Below are 14,305 nucleotides of genomic sequence, written 5' to 3'. Positions count from 1 at the left end.
TCCTATTCAGCAATACTCCTGAGCTATTTCAATGACAAAACTTCAGGGTACTCATTCAATGTGCTCACCATAGGGTGCTCTTCCCTTTGGCTTCCTACAATTCTGCTTCCTAGAATTCCACAGTATTTTCTGACCTCACTCCTGAAGGGAGGGACCCTTCATGTTCCAAGTGACAGCCTGTGCACTTTGGTAAGTTATCCACAAAAATGGTTTGGAAAATACTGTGATCAGAATCTGCCTCAGCATTTGGGCAGATCAGGCCTGTGTGTGCCACACCAAATTCATGGCAGCAAAAGGACAGAACAAGCAGATCAGTCAAAGCTTTTCTTGCTGCAGCTGTAAAGCAGATGATGCTGTATACTCCAGAGAGTGTAACTCCAATTTTAATTATGTCATTGAAGAAAACTTACAGAACAGAAATGAACTCAGGTTGCCCAGAGACCACATAAACCCTGTGCAAAACAGTAATTGGATACAGCATTTCTCTGCTGTGCCTGAGAAAGTGACATAGCTCCACCCACCAAGAATCAAGAGTCCTGTGTGGAAATTATTCCTAACTGCAGTCCTTAGATTGGCAGCACAGCCAAGCTACTTCATCTGTCCTCTATATTGACAAACTGCACCACATAAAACAAGATGCTGTGTAAAAGCAATTACAGCCTAAGCCTCCTTTGCTCCCTTTGCAATGAATGCTGCCTCTCACCCTTGGTGGCACTGGGCAGGAGCACTTCCAGGTGGCTGCCAGTCACCTCTGTCTGGAGAGGGATTGCAGGGGTAGAAGCAGTCAGAGGGCTGCCCTCAGGTCTGAGGCAGTTACTCTTCCAGTGGTGACAACATCTGACATGAAGTATCTGTGCAGAAAATTAAAATAGACAGCCAATTAACCAGAAGTTACACATTTTTTATCACTTATTGTGCTAGATTTTTGCATAGCTTTCATATGCTTCACAATATTGTCTCCTTTAATAAACCATGGAAAACAAGGAGAAAAGCAGAATACAAGTCAAGAATGAGAAAAGCACAACTTATTTATACAACCTACTGGGTGACCAGCCCACACTTGCTGTGTGTTAGGCCATATGAAGTTGTACATTTTCTCAAAATCCTTCTGACCACAAGAGATTCTGCCTGCAGTATCTGCCTGCAGATACTTCTCTGAAGTTATCAACATGCAAATTGTAAGCAGTGACACAGCAGCATGATATTACTGTGCTATCTAAAATCTCCTCTCAACAAGTTGTTGTCAATGCTGTATTAGCTTAAGAAACTTATTTTTAAACTTTAATCTATCACTGAATATGTTTGTTAATTCTCTGAAGACCTCATTCATTCTGACTTCACAAACTCCAGAATTTCATTCAGGTGATTTAGCCCTGTCTCAGGGTCTGTGTAATTTACATTTTTAAGTATAAGATGAATTTCTGCTTTAGGGACAAAACTCAATTGAGTCTTAATTACAGAGTCAAGACCAGTAGCTCCATAATATAATGGGAACAATAATAATAATCTCATGTCATAAACTTCTGTTGACTTCACTGATCTGTTTTGTGCAAAACAAAAAGGTATTTTTACTTTGCATGAAGTATGCAATTTTCTACTATCAACTGATATTCAGTAGTCACACTCATGTTGAATTAATATAAAACAGCTGGCAACAAGAAACAGGTTTTCCAGCTGTAAGACACTCTGGTTAATAAATTAATAGTAACCAGGCTTTATCATTTTACCATTAAAAAAAAAAATCTTCAGAGCATTGAGCATAACATTCTGGGTTTGCTTTTTTTCTTTTTTGGGTGACAATGTGCTTGTTCTTTAGAGCTAAACTTGGTACTGAAATAATTTGGAGAGTGATCCTGCAAATAGTACTGGGTTAAAGGTTGGCTACTGCATGTTGTTTCATAGAAGCCAGTGGAATTATTCACTATGGGGGGCAATACAGAAAAGGGTAAGTGCTCAGAGAGTCAAGCTCAGAGTATAGTGGAAATTGTACTTCCCTGTAGTTTTGTCTGTGGATCTGGATGAATGTGTTGTGGTTCACAATAAATACATTATTAATCCCTAATAAATGCATTCCAGTCCTTTTTTTTTTATTATTTTTATGTTAAAATCTTCTTTCTGGCACCTAAGGACATTATATTGAATAAATAGCTGCCTATTATGACTTAAAATGTTTTATAGCCTTGTGCTGGAAGAATACATTGACTAACAAGCTGCATTCCCAGAGAGCAGCCCCTGTGGCAGATTTTATGGGTAAGAGGCACCCATGCAAGGAGAAAGCCAGACTCATTGCCTCCAGACCTTCTCCCCTTCCTCTGCAGCCTGCCTAGGGACACCTTGTGCCACAGCTTCCCCACAGTGTAATGACAACCAGAACCTAGGTGGGATGTTTGCTTGTGCCCCTTTTCAGAGACTGCTTTTAAGGCATTCATGTCTCACATCAGATTTAACCAACACTGCTTAGGAAATGTCCCAAGCCATTATCTACCTACAGCTCCAATAGATTTGTAACAGACACATGCTTTGCTCCTTTCATGACACAAAAAATGCTTGTGCCCCTTTTCTGAGACTGCCTTTAAGGCATTCATGTCTCACATCAGATTTAACCAACACTGCTTAGGAGATGTCCCAAGCCATTATCTACCTACAGCTCCAATAGATTTGTAACAGACACATGCTTTGCTCCTTTCATGACACAAAAAATGCTCGTGCTCCTTTTCTGAGACTGCTTTTAAGGCATTCATGTCTCATATCAGATTTAACCAACACTGCTTAGGAAATGTCCCAAGCCATTATCTACCTACAGCTCCAATAGATTTGTAACAGACACATGCTTTGCTCCTTTCATTACACAAAAAAACCCAAAAAAACCCCAACAACAACATGAAAACCTGTTCTATGGATGAAGAGGGAAGATGAGGAAACAGATTTACTCAGGAAGCCAGACCCCTCCCACCAAACCAACCATGTAAATGGCAGCAGGCATTGTATCCTCCATCCATCCATCCATCCATCCATTCATCCATCCATCCATCCATCCATCCATCCATCCATCCATCCAATCCATCCATCCTCATGGCCCTTACCTTCCCATCAGTCTGATCCTCTGTTGTCCTTTCTTTCTCCTGCCAACATTGTGTGCTGTGCTCTGTCTCTATACAGTCCATCTCCAGAGATTTAAACACAACATGCTTTTCTCAGTAACTTCTGAATATTAGGAAGTTCTCATGAGAGCCAAGTCAAGCTGCACCTCACACATTTGGTTTTTTGGCAGTTGCTTGCATTTTTTGCCCACTGTTCCCACCAAACAACCTTATGCTGGAAAACAGAACAATTAACTTTAACTTCCAGTAACAGCTGCTCTTTTTCTGGTTTGTACAATTGTTGCTGAAAAACAGACTATTTGTTTTAAATATGTACAATTTTGAAGCCTTCCTTTACCTAACCACTGTTAAAAATTGCTCAAGATCATCCAGAAAAAAAATACTCTGTTTACATCAGTTAGTAGTTTGGATTCTTAAATTCTATTTTGCACTTACACCTTGTTAAAAGGACACTCTGAGTGTCCTTTATTGTACTGTGAGTGTTAGTGTCTGCACCCTCTAAGGGCAGTCTCAAAGGAGAAACTAGTAGGTAAATATTGAAGAAATCTATATAGCATTATCCTATACATGACACACTTATGACATTTTTCTCTACTTGCTGACCACAACGTCCTTTAAAAGGTGTAAATAAAATATAAAATATGAACACTACAGCATCTTCAATCAACAATGATCAAACTTTCTGGCTGGATGACCCAGTTAGATCCTTTCTGTGGCAGAGGAGGACAGACTAAAATGATCCCCACCTGACCTGTCTAGGGACTGAGCAGCCTGCTTTAAATTATTATAAATCAAGCTTTCATTTCACACCCCAAAAACTGCTCCCACCATTGCTAAATTAAAGAGTTGGGTGCTTTGTCAATGCCTTTTAAGAAACTTGTGGAAAAAAAATTGTATTTGGGAATAAAAGGACTAAACTGCAGTGGTGTTCTTTTCCATAGTAAGGGAGCAAAATTTGAGGATTTGAACAAGAAAAAAGGAAAAAATTGCAAATCTCAGAGACAGAGAAAGCACAGTAGTAACTTTAATTTCCAGTCCTATGACTCCTGCTGCAGCCCATCACAAAAGGCATGAAGGACTCTCCAACAACACTGCTCAACAGCAAGACCAGAATTGTTTTATCTTCCTTTCCATCTCAGATGTTGAAGACATTGGCAGCTGATGGTTATCCACTGCAGAAAACCTCTACTATGTAACCATTCTGCCATCTGAGGAAGAAAGGCTGTTGGGCTTCAGTGCAGAGGGAATTCCATGTTTAATCCTCAGTGGGTTCACCTTTTTCAGGCTACAGAAACACCCCATGTTCTTGAAGATGCTAAAACTCAAGAGCAGCTCTCAGAAACATCAGTAAAAAGGGACCTGAATCCTGCTGCCAGATTACCATGGGATCACAGGCTACAAAGGAAATGCAAAGGCTCTCCCAGCAAGTCCCACAAAAAAGCAAAGCAGTTCCCAGGAGAACACAGCATTTTAAAGGACCCTGTTGGTTTGGGGTTTTATTTCTTTTTTCTTTTTTTTTTTTTTTTTTCTTATTTTTTTTTTCAGAACATCAAAACTGCAACAAAACCTGGAACACTCACTTATGGGCCAAAAGCCACAACACTTCAAATTTAGTGATCAGCCCCACACTCACCAGTTGTTTTTTTTTTTAAAATGAAGACAGTTTTTAAAAGTTTTATTTGGATAGGAGGCTGTTTATCACCAGCACTTTTTTTTTTTAAGATTGTGACACTATGATATAAATGCTACAGAAACATATTATTTTGATGCAAAATACATATAATAAATGTGATGATTATGGCAAGATCACATCAATTCCAAAAATTTTATTTGTCTCTTATTTGACTTGAAATCCATGGACTATGACTGTACTTTATTAAGCTGCTTACTTATATGAATGTCTTAATGAGAACATTTTTCAAAAGCTTACAGCTTGTTAAAAATTAATTTGTAAGAGCAAAGTCTATTGATCCTACTCTTCTTACAGAGGTGACTTCTGCAGTCAGCAGCAGTGCAAGTATGAAACAAAGCAAGCAGATGTAATGCAAATAGGACTAAGGACCTAATAGGACCACACTAAGGTCACACAGGTGTCCTCTGTGCCAGATGGGGAGGACAATGATTAGACTTTCAAGTCTAAGTGCAGATTTTTTTACATGTTTGTAGGATGCTAAGCACAATGATGAAGTCCCACTGCATTTGGGATGCTAATATAATATACATCTTCTCTGTGCTAGCCCACAATAGTCCTTGACCCCAAACACAGCCCTTTATTGCAGGGGAGATACATCAGCCTGCACCATTTGTGCAGTCCTTGACCTCTCTGCTGAGACTGTTAATAGCATTTTCCAATTAATGCTGAGAGTGATGCCTGTCCTTTAGGATGGGAGAGACTTCTAGAGAACTGAGATGACCATAATCCATCCACAGTTTCAGAACCTGGAACACAGGGTTCCTTGTTACACACATCAGCCTTTAGCAGACTGAGAGAAGAAACTAATTCTTTATATTCAAGAATGAAAACACAAAATTTACTGACAACCAGAGATACAAACCTTTGCACTAATTGCACCAATAATTGAAATATTTGACAACTGTGGCGTGCTCAGAAAGATTATTTGAGCAGGACTACTACAAGCATATCCTATTACCAGGCTCAAAGTGCTCTTAGTTATGCTGTTTGCCTGGGACTGAACTAATTTATGCTGCTTTGGGACAGTATGACAAGTATCTCTGGGGAGTATCATGGAAAGGCCATGTGTATCTCACAAAACTATCCAAAATCCCTTGGTTTTTAATAAACACATTAATCCATGCTAAGTAGCTCACATTCCAGCTACAGTTCTATTTTTAGGTTATTTGTTGTACTTAAATATAAAGAAAAAAAAGTGTCACCTTCCCCACACAGCACCAAGAGTTAAATGCTCCCCAGCCAGCTGCAGAGCTGGTTGTTAAGCTTGTTTTGGCCTCCTGGGAACCCTAATGAAATCCTTAAAGCAAGTGCTGATTATTGAAATAGCACATCAGAGTATCTCATGTCAGCAGAGTTCTGATCTGATGTTTTACTCCTTAGCCAGTATCTAAGATTTTTGTAAGGGATAACTACTTTTTGCCATTGTAGTGCTGAAGGACAAAAAAAATGACAGATCTGACCAGGAAATATGGAACAGCCCCTTAAAATTACTTCCATGTCCTGAAAACCACAGAATTATGCTCTCTATCAAAGGGTGAAGAAAATGATGAAGCATGGTTGTGACATGGCAGGCTACACAACCTGGAGTAGTCACAGATAAATTGCAAAGACATTCTTGAATTTAGCAGCCAAGAAGTTAGAGAAATCTACACAGAACTCTTCCTCAAGGTTTGTATTGGAGAAAAAGCATTTTTTTCTTTGAACCCTGAGTGATGTTCTTCTGGGCACCCATGTTTAGCCACATTTAGAATGCTCTACATATAAAACAGTAATAATGCTTTGCAGGTAAAGAGCAGGGTGCCTGCATGAATTAAGTATATGGAAGTATTACTATTTAAATGCCAGCTAGGCCAAAAATGTTGAGATCTCCTAAAGAGATCTACTGTGCATTAAAACTGAATCTCTATACGTTAGTATAGTTTTTTTATTTATTAGCAAGCTGTAAAATAAAGCAAAATATTTTCTAGTTTAATTTTTCAAAATGTGAATATTTTAACTGTAATAAATGTGACTTTTCAGCCTCTGAAAATATCAAAATTAAAGATACACATCACATGAGACTTTAAACCTTTCCCCTAAAAATTTTACTCTTCCCCCTTTGCAAACACTGTATCTTTTCCTTAAAGAAGAAGTTTAAAGCAGTAGAGAAAACATGAAGACATCACTGAGGACAAAAAGTTTAAAGGATGTCAGTGTAGTGAAATTTTCTTGTTTCCATTGTTTATATATAGGTGTTTCAATAAGCAAACTCAGAAGCCCAGGCATAGTCTCAATAAAATCACTGGATTAAACAAGTCAAAAAAATATCCTGCAGAGATCAAATAAAAGACAAATTATGCAAACCAGGCAGTCAAGAGAGATCACCTGGGCTGTATGTTCTCTGCCCTTGTCATATTAGGGGAAAAACATTCTGTTACCAAAAGTTTGGTTATTCTATAAGAAAAGACAGGTCAGTTTTGTAGCCTGATATAGAAAGCTATATTTAATGTATAGTCTTTGTACATTGCTCAGTGTTGCTACAGAATGGAATTTGATCCTGTGGGACCACAGATTTCTTGTCATTCTAATTTCTCTCTTATAAACTAATGGCTTTTAGTCAGAGCAGCTTTTCCACAGTACCAATTACCAAAAGAGAATTATATCCACCTAAGCACATTAGGAGAAACAGTAAAGCAAGTTCATTGCTTACCTACTTAATAGAAAATTATGTTAAGACCAAAGATACAATGAGAACCTAATGAGCTCCCAGGATAGCTGTTAAAGTACAACCTGTATATTTGTATTCCAGAAGGTTTTTGACTTGCATAATGTTCAGAGAAAGACTTAAAACTCAAATCAAATAATGTTCTCACAAATTTGACTCAGCTTTATTAACAGTGATTAAAACCCAACTTATTCTTTGAATGAAGTACACATAAGAGTATAGAAACATACTCCAAAATTCTGGAAATGATTAAAAATGAACTTATCCATGGCTTGAAGTTTCCATACAAAATGCTCTGAAATTTGAGTCATACCAAACAGAATGCACATATTTCCTAATCCAAATTAGAATTTTTAGGTTCCTGAAAAATCTCCGTGACCATTTGGAGCACACTGGAGGATCATGGCTTGGAAGTGCAATCCTGATTAATTAAGTCCATATTTCCTAGAGGAATTAGTCCATTAATTTTGGTCTTTACTCCCACTGAAAGTAAGCCCACTGATTTTAGCAAAGTGTTGAATCAGGCTCTCCATGAGCACGTACAGAATGTCAATCTACTTTCTCTATCTCAATATTTCCTAGGATAAACCTGTTTTATGAGGGATTCACACACTTCATGGGTAATCAATCATACCTTTCAACCTGGGTTACTTTGATATAGACTTACAACCTATATTTACATACTAATTGGGATTTCCAACTTACAGATATAGCAACTAAAACTTTCTAGTTAATACTTAACCTGCTTATCTCATTCTAAGAGTCAGTACTGCCAGCAGTGAACAATGCATTAGAATAATGTGCTTCAGTAGAACTACTTGGAAATGTGTAATAATTTAAGAAGGTGTCTGTTTTCTTCTGTTAACAACCCAAATTTAAAAAACTAAAAATGTTTACCTCTCTGCTTGTAACAGCTAACCCTCTGCAGATAACCCTCATTTGAAAGTAATTTATATTTTCTATATAAAAAGTCCATGAAGACCTCATGACACCTTGTATTTAGCCTCAGTGAAACATTGCAGCAGATCTTGACAAAGTTTACTTAATCCCTCTTATATATGATCTCCTCCAAGACACTTTCAAATATCATATTCATCTTCCCCAACTAGAAAAAAACCAACCAGCACTCTCAGGATTATAATTTGATTGTAGTTTTTAAGACCTTGAGTGTACAAAATCAAAAGATGCAGATAAAGATAAGTAAATTAGAAAATTTACTCAATTCCATGTTGAAATATAAGCAATACAATTTTTTATTTCCTTTCACAGTCTGGATTTTGTTTATAAAAAATAGTCTTTAGTTTACTCTCAAATTCCTCCAAAATCCAGGCCACCAAACACTGTCTATTTTACATTAAACAAATAATTTATCAAGACCTGGGACTGTCTTTAAATAAGAATGAAGTATTCCAGGCACTGAGTACTTTTTAGAAAGCATACCTTTGGTCTGAGAGCACATCTGAGAAGAAAACAGAGAAATCTCCTCAACCTTGGGGCTGCCCATACTGCAGAAGGGAAGCTACAAAAGGAATCATGTGGCTGAGAGAGTCCATGAGATCTAGGAGAAAGACAGAGACAAAATTACAACTACTTATGATGAAATAAGTTCAAAAGCTGGCAAGCATTTTGAAAGAGCACATTCAGTACTTTTACATTCAGTATTTTGTAAAATAACTTAGTTAGAATGTCTGCATTCCCTATCAAATATTGAACTGATTTATATTTTGGACAGAAGGAATTCTGAAATGTTAATTTCAGAATGTTAATTCAAATGTTAATTTCAAATGATCTATTTCTAACCCATGATTAATTTCTAATCTTAATTTCAGAATTTTCCATTTCTAATCCATTACAGAATTTATTTAATAAGGGTATGTAGACAAACTGTTTCTTCTCCCCTCTGGAAATACATGGGAAGCTATTCTGTTCTGAAAATATTTCATCATAAACTTAGTTTACAGGTATTCCTTGGATTGTACTTTCTTCTGCTTAGTAAATTACCTACATACAGATTTTACTGGTCCTACAACATTTAAACCATGCACTGTGACTTATTTTCATCATTCACATTTAGTTCCTGTGGTAGGAAATAATTGTTAAGGGTTCCACTAAAGGATTCTTATGCTTGCTGAGGTTTAAAATTGGTTAGCACAAATATTTGATAAGGATTTCATTACTACTGATCTGTTATTCAGTTCCTTTGCTAATTATAGACAGTTGGCCAACCAACATTTTAAAAAATATATCAGTGTCCTTGGATTCACACAAGGTCCAAGTTCACATCTAATGTGGGACTAAAGAATAAATTTTAAGGCCCATCTTGCCATTTTAGGTGTATCCTCATTGCATAATGGAATATGAGACAAATGAATAAAAGCAGACTTCTCCTAGCTGCTTCTAATACTTTAAATTTCATTATTTAGTATTTCATATAGAAAAGGTGGTCACCAGTAAGTGTTCAGCATGGGCAGGGGAACAAATCTTCCTACACATTCTTTTCCAGATGCTACACAAGCTGTTGAAATATTTGTGCACATAATTTTAATTGCTCTGTGTTGGATACTAAAGGCTGGACATTCCTCACTACAAAATCCCTACAAAGATAAAGACAGAATTCTACCCCAGAAGACATAATTATTCACTGCTCCTCAGTGTGAAATACACTAAAACTGCTCTTGCAACTCAAATGGTGAAGCAGAAACTGGGACTCCAGAAGTTTACTGTTCCCCTCAGCCAGGTTAGTTTAAGACACATTATGCACTAAATCCATCTGCAAAGGCCACTTGTCAGCTTCTTCAGACCTCAGACTGTGAACTATCTAACCTAGACCCCAAACAATGTGAAGTTGTGAAACATTATGAATGAAATGTTTTCCATTTGAATTACAGAGATGAAGTAATAAAATATGCTACAGGGGGGCCTGCTGCAGATTATCAGTGCAGGCAGTGGCAGATCTGTGAAGAACTGGGTGCTACTAACTTCTCCCTAGGTGATACAGAGCTGGCTCTTGCAAACAAGGACTGCCTGTATTTGAAGAGTCAAAGGTACATTTTGTTTGCTCTCCCTGTTTGTTCTGCAATGCACACAGAGGATGGAAGATGGAGCAGTTTCTGTAGGCACTGAGAAATAACATGTGCTACAGTGGCCTGTGAGCTTGCTCCCTGCACAGGACTCCAATAAAATTTCACACTCCTAACAGCACAAACTGAGCCTTCAGCTGCACCTTTCTAAATAAAACCCTTCCTCCCACACAGTATCCATCAGCTGAATGGGGATGCAAAGAACTTTCCAGGAGAGGTTAGTTTCAAGGAATGACTATACCCTCTGGCTTGCCATTTTTTCTTTTACAGAATAAATTGTTGGAAATTCTACCTGCTGAAATGAATTCTGCTGTCTCAAAATCTAATTGCATCACCATTTTACTTCAATAAACCAATTTCTCAACAGTCAGCTAGGACAACTCAGAGTCCATTATTAATTAGAACAAAAAGCATCTTACACAGGACCTAAATTACCTAGAGCATCGGGTACTTATTTAAAAATTAAAATCACCACAGTACTCACTTTTTTCAAATTTTGCAAGGCACAGTATGGTGCCTGGGATTAGTCTCAAAGAAAGCCATAAACCAACACACATCAGCATTGTTCTCTCTGAGCTTTTCCTTGCTTTGGTGTCTTGGATAAATTTCACATTACAGCAGGATGCCACCCGAAATGGAAAAATCAGTCAGAGGAGCTGCCAGAGGAAAGCCAGTTCTTAACTTGGTTGCATCCAGTACAACCAGCACAGGGTACTTGTAAAGCCACCTGTAAATCATCAAAAGTGCTTCTTTTCAGCACCTTTGTTGGAATAACAAAAATAAAGAAAGCCATTGCAATGTGTTTTAAGTTTAAAAATGGGCACTAAATTGTCCATTATTAATTAGAACAAAAAGCATCTTACACAGGACCTAAATTACCTAGAGCATCAGGTACTTATTTAAAAATTAAAATCACCACAGTACTCACTTTTTTCAAATTTTGCAAGGCACAGTATAGCTCCAAAACTCATAGAGATGCTCTTCAGAGGTACTACAAGGCTGCTCACCAGATTGGGAATACACACCTTGTATTTCAGAGAACAGCAAGAGGTTCAGAGAACATCAACAGATGAAAAAGTGTTCAAAAAATACTTTGTAAAAAGGGATTGAGACAAGACCATAGCTGGCAGCATGGCTTTGGCCTATTCCACTTTACAGAACAAGCCCTGATGTGCACTTCACAGAAAAAATTACCTCTCTGAAATGCATGTGAGCCTCTGCTGGTTATAAAGCCCTGAGAAGTCACATGAAATGACCCTTTTTTTGAAAAAAATAACTCTAAAATTAATTTCTCCAGAACAGCAATCACATCATTGTGATCACTGAGGCATTTTATGTTTGGATTTGCCTCACAGAATTTCAAAATTCTCATTTCTTTCTTTTTTTAACAGGAAACAGGATGGCTTTTCACACATAAAGCAGCTCTCACTCTGGGGCAAGGGAAAGAATTAAATAGAAAGGACAGCACACTTTAAAATTATGGTTAATTTCCTGGACCTCCTGTTCCTGTCTTGTAGCAGCTGATAAAAACCAGGCAGTGATGCAGCACTGGTGCTTAGGAGGGGTAGGTAAGCAGCAGCTGCTCCATCTGGGATCCTCCATAGAGCCAACAAGAGGAGTGACTGTAGCATAGAATCATAGACTCATAGAATGGGCTGGGTTGGAAGGGACCTCAGAGCTCATCAAGTCCAACCCTTGATCCACTCCCCCCGTGGTTCCCAGCCCATGGCACTGAGTGCCACATCCAGGCTCTTTTGAAATATCTCCAGGGATGGAGAATCCACCCCTTCCCTGGGCAGCCCATTCCAATGGCTGATCACCCTCTCCAGAAAGAAATTCTTTCTCATGTCCAACCTAAACCTCCCCTGGCACAACTTGAGACCTCTTGTGCCCTCTTGTCTTGCTGAGAGTTGCCTGGGAAAAGAGCCCAACCCCCCCCTGGCTCCAACCTCCTTTCAGGGAGTTGGAGAGAGTGATGAGGTCTCCCCTGAGCCTCCTCTTCTCCAGCCTCAACACCCCCAGCTCCCTCAGCCTCTCCTCATAGGATCTGTGCTGGATCCCTTCACCAGCCCAGTTGCCTCCTTTGGACCTGCTCCAGCACCTCAATCTCCTTCCTGAGCTGAGGGGCCCAGAACTGGACACAGGACTCAAGCTGTGGCCTCCCCAGGGCTGAGCACAGGGGCAGAATCCCTTCCCTGGACCTGCTGGCCACGCTGTTCCTGAGCCAGCCCAGGATGCCATTGGCCTTCTTGGCCACCTGGGCACACTGCTGGCTCCTCTTCAGCTTCCTGGCAATCCAGACTCCCAGGTCCCTTTCTGCCACTCTGTGCCCAGCCTGGAGCTCCCCATGGGGTTGTTGTGGCCAAAGTGCAGGACCCAGCACTTGGCTGTGTTGAACCTCATCCTGTTCAAGCCTGCAGGAGCAATCCAGGCTTTCCAGCAGCTGTTTCAGATGCTCACAGTAGCAGTGGCACAGGCCACAGGAATCTTTTGGGAAGTCAAGTGACTAAAGCAGTTAACCTGTGCAAAAGGCTCTCAGTTCCTGTCATTCCTGTACAGAAAGCTTGTGTGTGCTGCCCTCACAGCTCCTGTCTGCAAAGTACCTGATCAGCTGTGCTGTGCATTGCTTTCAGCATGGTGGGGAATGAGTTTTGTTATACCCTTGAGAGTTCCTAAATTGATCTCTCCCACTGGTTCATCTTTCATGTAAGTGAGCTGATGACACCAAAAATGAAGCAAACAACTTGAACATTGACTGAGTATCAGTTAACATAAACTGGAGTGTGTGTGGCTCATCTGCATATCAAAAACTTAATCTCTTTCAGGGGATTTATGACTGATGTGAAATCCTGAATAATAGATGGGGCAATTTCTGACCAAAGAGTAATTGCAGCTGGGCAAACTACCATCCTGAAACTTCTGTTACAGACAACTTTTCCTAACAGAGAACTCATGGGATGATACCTCTCCCTTTGTGAAGCATTTTCTATCATATCCTTTGGCTATTGGATGGGTGTTTTGTCCTGTCTTGTTCATCCTGAAGAAAAAAGCCCCAAATCAGAACATTCATTGCTTCTGATTACAGCAACTTTGTAACACTTGCATTAATTATACAGACAATGGAGCATATGCTTTCTGTCAATCCATGATTGGTATGAATAATGTTGGTATGAATAATATAATTTGGAATAATATGAATAAAAATTGGTATGAATAATATTCCATGCAACATACACAGTACCTGGGAAATTCACCTGCACAAAAGACAGCAGAAACCAACAAGTCTATTAAAGGCCTGGGTTTAAAGTTCTGTATGTCTGAAAACCACTCTTCCTGCTCTAATAAATAAGATGCAATTAAAAATGCAACAACAGAAAAGTAAAAAGACAGTGAAAGAATTGTTCTCATCAGAAAAAGCTTTATAAACAGAGTGGTTTCTGGAAAAGAAGGTTTGGAATTATAAGGAAGAAATCTGCCTACTCATTTGAGGAGAAGAGTGTTTCACTTATGTTTTTTGGTAAATAAAAAGGATTTAACCAATTAACTCTGTCTTCAGCATTGGTTTCTTTCTGTAATGGAAACAGCTTGTAAAACCCTACAGAGCATGTAGGCTGATGTCTACAAGCTTCAGTACTGTTACACTTGAGAAATGAATATTTCTCTCATGACAGAATGCATTGCCTCTCCCTCTTGTTTAACAAGGATTGGTAAGACTGGATTGTGAGAT

Source organism: Heliangelus exortis, chromosome 11 (assembly GCF_036169615.1).
Source record: "Heliangelus exortis chromosome 11, bHelExo1.hap1, whole genome shotgun sequence".
Classification (NCBI taxonomy): domain Eukaryota; kingdom Metazoa; phylum Chordata; class Aves; order Apodiformes; family Trochilidae; genus Heliangelus; species Heliangelus exortis.
Note: the sequence above shows the minus strand (reverse complement) of the source record.